Source organism: Miscanthus floridulus, chromosome 13 (assembly GCF_019320115.1).
Source record: "Miscanthus floridulus cultivar M001 chromosome 13, ASM1932011v1, whole genome shotgun sequence".
In the NCBI taxonomy this organism is placed as follows: domain Eukaryota; kingdom Viridiplantae; phylum Streptophyta; class Magnoliopsida; order Poales; family Poaceae; genus Miscanthus; species Miscanthus floridulus.
This window is the reverse complement of record NC_089592.1, coordinates 22,789,127-22,795,103: the sequence shown is the minus strand read 5'-3', so window position 1 is coordinate 22,795,103 and position 5,977 is coordinate 22,789,127. Positions and strand designations below refer to the sequence as shown.

The 5,977-nt window shown below is 41.2% G+C and overlaps 1 long non-coding RNA gene across 1 annotated transcript; it reads left to right on the top strand.

The window, feature by feature from the left end:
- Positions 1-3,408, top strand: LOC136500334 (uncharacterized). The gene is made up of 4 exons (XR_010770013.1): positions 1-225; positions 1,745-1,838; positions 2,653-2,713; positions 3,301-3,408. It is a non-coding gene; the product is annotated as an uncharacterized lncRNA (long non-coding RNA).
- The last annotated feature ends 2,569 nt before the right edge of the window (positions 3,409-5,977 follow it).

Genomic DNA, 5,977 nt, shown 5'->3' with positions numbered 1-5,977 from the left:
CTTCACTTCCCCCACGGCGTTCTCTCTCTCCCTCCATCCCTTCGATCTGCGCCGCCGCCACCCCGTCGTTTGGTACCCCTTGGTGCGGCTCGTCCCCAGCCCCTCCCTCTTCTCGGCCTCCGCCGCCGACTGCGTGACCGAGGAGAAGCAGCACACAGCAATAGTTTCTAGCGGCGATGAGATGCACGGCTCACGGGGGCGTGGATTGACCGACCTACGCTACCGGTAAGCCCTCGGCCTTCCCCCCCCTCTCTCTCCCGGAGCACCGGCGGATTGGGGGCAGTGGAGGGGCCCCCATGTCTGAGCGGTGGTAGGCTGGCATGTAGATTCCGGGTATCAATGTATTAATGACCTAATCAGTGTTATCAACTGCATTTTTTCTTTGTGCTGCGATTTTGGGGAGAGAATCTCCCCCAGCGGTGCAAATGCTGCTTCCTTTGGGATTCGGTTAGTATGTCTTGATAGGGTTAAACTGACCAGGGATAAAAACTTCTATTCTCCATGCATTTAACCATTCACATGCAGAATAAAGCAAAGCAAGTGTCAGGAACAAGGAACTGGACTTCGTTCGGTTGCATATGTGAAGAGTTGTAGATGCATACAGAGCATTACTGATCTCTCAGTGTTTTATATCACATCAGCAGGTTGTTTGAAACATTATTTAGGTCCCAATGAGGAAGAATGTGGGTCATGTCTTTCGAATTTGATCACATCAAAATATATAAACTTTGTTCAGAATTTTTATCGCATATCGTATTTTTGTCAAGTAATTCACCTTGAGTTGAGGTTGTTATTCTTTAGCATATTTGTATTACTGATACTTCATTTAATTCTATGAAGTTTGATTTGAGTAACATTATATTTTTCGGGAAAAAAATGTCGGAGCACAATACCCAATATGCCTGAACTATAAACATGTTCATGGGCTGCAAAGCTTTGTAACAAATTCAAAGCATAAAAAAATTGATGCAAAGCTACATGGTGATATCTCTACACCGCACGCGATTTTGTCCACCGGTGACATTTGAAAATTTAACAACGGAATCAATTTTAAAGCAGCCACAAGAAAATTATTTCTGCAGTTATGAAAATTCCTCCTATTCTCTAATGTTCCAATTTTACAAAACCAAAAGACACAACAGATGCATAGTTCTGATTTTCTGTTCTTTATGTTATCTTCTGATTGAGCAATCATATAGTGCTTGCTAATTATTTCTATACGTTTGAACCTTTTCCATATATGTTTCTGGGAGTTTTGATTGTGGGACCATGAAGATATGCAAGTTTGATTGTAATTGACAAATGTTGTTTGATGTCCTGCCATGCTAGAAGAGGCTGATTGATATTACAGGGAAATAATATGCCCATTACTCATCTGAGTTATCATTGCAAATTATTACTGGTTGTAGGAGAAGCTCCTTGACTTATTTCTTTGTCCTAATATTCAGTTTCTTTGCCTCCAAATGAGTGGAGACAAGTGCCTTTTTTGGAACTCAATCTCCTGTGATATTTCGTGATACTTGCATTACTTCATTAGCATGTCTACATAGCAGAATTCAATTTGTCTCAGTGATCATCAATTGAAATTTACAGTAACTATAGGAATGCACTTCTCTTACTCATTGCGGTATCTCTAAAAACAAAACATATGGACATGATACATAACTCTCTTTGTGTTGTACTATTACTAAAAAACTTCAATTAGCTGTGGGCTTTTGTCTGATTCTACTCTGCGCTTGTGCAGAACAAACTGGAGGGATTGGTCACCTGCAGCACTGCAGCCTTGCTCTCAAGGTCAATAAACGTGAATAGGACTTCAGGTGCTCAGAGATATTTAGGTAATTGAAAAGCTAATCTCATAATTTGTTGTCCTGCTAGAGTTTGGAGTGGCAATGATTCTGTCGAATGCATATTCCAATATGTAAGGTTCCCTGCCCTCCTTTCTTTGTGTTTGCACCTAGAATGTTAGCATGTACTCCATATTTCAGAGTTTGGTTCTAGGTTATGCTCAAAACTTTCCTGCAAAGCTCCGACTAATGCCATTTTCTTGCTGCTGCATGGTACAATGGCATTAGGGACTTTACAATGAATTTCCATCTACCTCAACTGGAACGGACATGTGATGCCTCTCATAATGTGCTTGTAAGGAGTTAGATTAGTTTCAGAAGTACACTACTAAAGAAACCACAAGTTAACTGTTACTTGGCCATGCTAGTTCTCTACACATTCTTAAGTTTATTTATTACTAAGTTCAGTTTTCTTTACACAGTCCAGCACCACAAGTTAATTGTTTTTGCACTAATCTGTAACTCTCTCTTAATGGGGAAAAGAAATGCTACTTTGGTATGTGTACTAAGAACTACTAAGTGAGTAGCTGCTGTATTTTCTATTGCTATGGCACTCATTGCTTGCTTTGTTAGTTCATTAATGGCTGACTTGTTGCTTCAAGAGTGTGGCACTGTTTTGCATAAATAGAGACTGGCTGTGCACAAGCACATGGATTAACGCTTAATTCAATCTTTCTATTGAACTTGTGATCCCAAAAAAATTAGTTTAACGCTGCATATTTTCATTAATTTAGTCTTTGACCCTGAAATTTTGTAGGGTTAAATTTTAATGAAGTTCCTGATTCATGGCTTGATGCTGCTACAGGAGGTGAATGAGATGTTGGGCAGGTCTTGGCTACTACCATATGGGTCGATTTCTGTTGGAAGTGAGTTGTGCTCGTAATGGATTGAGGATGAATGACTAGGCTTTCTATTGGAATGCTGATGCTTGCTTAGCAACTTTAGCAGATGTGCTTGTTTACAGTTTTGCAACTAGTCAAATTACTGTGTGCATTTTCTTCTCCTTTTTTAAATGGTTCTGTTCTTACATGTCTCAGTTGTTGATGGATGACTAATGCAACATGATACTCGTAACATGAGCTAAGATATAATTGAAAAATATGAACTAACATATTTCTGACAAGAGCTATAGACTCTCTAGAGTAATTCTTCAGTTCCATTGCTACCAAATGTTAAAGGGAGTGTTCACTAAAGCTTCCTGCACCTGCTGCTGTGCAGCTGCGCAAAGTGCAGCCGTGGTTTGCAGCTGCCGTTAAGTTTTATCTTGCATTTGCCAATTACTACTACTAGCTATGATTTGTTTTTTGAGGGATACTACTAGCTATGATTTCACTGAACTGAAATGGAAATTGGATTGGTATGTTCGATCTGTATGTATGCCTACATATGCTCGTTTTCATATATTATTACAGTCCTTGGTAGTTTTTAATATTTTTATCTTATTGCTGTGCAGGTTCAGTTTGTTTGGAGCACACGTACTCAAGATTATACTCATACTAGGATGCTCCTCATGGTTGTGGCTTGAAAAATTATCTCATTACGTGTTTGTAACTTGAGTGGTTATGTGCCTGTAAACTTGAATTATATGTACAGATTTTTATTGGGCTATTCCAGTTTACCATGACGTGGACTAATAAAAAAATAAAAGCTAAAATCTAGAATAATAAGAACACAACACGTGGAAGAACTATGTGGTTCATTAAAAACTATGAAATACATGGAAGAATTGGGCTGGCCCACAATATGGGACTGGACTATAATGTTGCTAATTTGTAGCTGGGCCAAAAAATTTTTTGGGTCAATTAGGCTAATTGTAAATGAAAATAACAATGAAAAAGCCCTTGCTATATGGGCCAAATGTTAGTTGCCATGTCACTTGCCATGTCACATGTGCCATGTCATCATACACGTGGCAGTATTCTATTCAATATTTTGTGATGAGTTTAGTCTTGTCACAAGTTAGTGACAGGAGAACTATTGTCACTGTATCAATGGCAATGTCTTCTGGTGGTTATAGAAGCTGGTTAGTGATCCACCTTATGTGATGACAGTCATTTCATCACTGCAGGCTATCAGTGATAGGAAATAGGCCGTCTTCGTCATTATTAACTGACACAGAAGCCTAGATTTCTTGTAGTGCCACCTAATAAATTGCATCAGGCTCTAGCATCGAACTAACCTTTTTAATGGCTTACTCATTGCTAATTGGTTCTTATGTGATGACCACGACGTGATTGCCTAACAGCCTTGACGACACCTAGGTGCGATATTCATGTCGCCTGTGAATAGGAAGGTCCACATGTATATGTTTCTTTGTAACACTTGGACGATAACATTATTTTGTGTTACTATAGGGATATATTTGTAACATATTTTATATGTTCCATTTATATGTTACAACATAGTACACTTTTATAACATTTTACTTGTAACATTAATTTTGTGCTACTATAATTATTGTCAGTAACACATTTTTATAAAAAAAAAAGTGTTTTCTGTTACAACCGAAATCTGTAACACACTATTTTGTGTTACTATGAAATTTCACTAAAACACATTGATGAATGTGTTACAAGAAAGTGCTACAATATCCTTATTTTGTAGTACAGCTGCAACCAACAACTAACAACCGAACCGCTAACGACTCCAGTCCAGCGTTGGCATCATATCGGCACAGAGAGCTCGATAGTACAGTAGCAGCTGCAACCAACAACTAACAACCGAACCGCAAATGACTCTAGTCCAGCGTTGGCATCATATCGGCACGGAGAGCTTGATAGTACAGTAGCAGCTGCAACCAACAACTAACAACCGAACCGCTAACGACTCCAGTCCAGCGTTGGCATCATATCAGCACGGAGAGCTCGATAGTACAGTAGCAGCTGCAACCAACAACTAACAACCGAACCGCTAACGACTCTAGTCTAGCGTTGGCATCATATCGACACCGAGAGCTCGATAGTACAGTAGCAGCTGCAACTAACAACCTAACCGCTAACGACTCCAGTCCAGCGTTGGCATCATATCGGCACGGAGAGCTCGATAGTACAGTAGCAGCTGCAACCAACAACTAACAACCGAACCGCTAACGACTCCAGTCCAACGTTGGCATCATATCGGCACCGAGAGCTCGATAGTACAGTAGCAGCTGCAACCTGAAAGCATCTAGGCCCCTAGTTGGGTTTCGGTGATTAATGACAATACGAGATTACTATGACTAACGTGTGTTTTGCAGAGGCAATTTAAGTTAGGTCATGGTAATGGTAATTGATTGGGCGATCATGGTTGTCATGCCCCTACGATGGAAATCGTTTTGGTTTTCAAAGGATAGACAACAAGGTTAAGGATGGACTAGTTCTACGTGTCATTTGGTGTTGAAGAGACACTTAGAGTAGTTTATGACTTTCTTTTTCCTTTGGCCGTACTATTAAGAGGGGTATGGACTAGTAGCTTGACCTAGGTGAGTCTAGTGTGTTAGGTGTGGTGCACACTTATCAAATCTAGCACTAGGTAGCTCAGGAGTAGTCCTAAGATCAATTGAAGCAAACTTCATTCACATATGATTTCGAGTTGAAAGTGAATAGAGGGTCAAATGACTAACCGGACGCTGGTCTGGTTGTGACCGGATGCTGAAGGGTGAGTCCAGTCAGTTCGTTTGATCAACTGGAGCCATCTGGTTGCGATTGGACGCTGAGCGAAAAGTGACCGGACGCTGGGTGCCAGAGTCCGGTCAACTCCAAAGAGGTTCTAGAGAGGGAGATTCCTGATCGGACACGTCCGATCAGTGCTAACTGGACGCTGGTCAGGATCCGGTTACTGACCGAACGCTGAACAGCGAAGTGATCGGACTCTGGGTTCCAGCGTCCGGTCAACATCAGTAAGGTTCCAGAGAGCAGTTTTCGTGATCGGACGCGTCCGGTCAGTGCTGACCAGACGCAGGTCAGAGTCCGGTCACAACTTAACGGCTCTTTAGCGGGAATAACTGACCGGAGCGTCCAGTCACCATGACCGGAGCGTCCGGTCACCCCATAGAGTGCTGACTCCGCCTCTTAACGGTTTGTTTTTAATGAGGGGGTATAAATACTTCCTCTATTCGTCCAAGGGAGGTCTCTTGCCCATTTGTTCAGCTG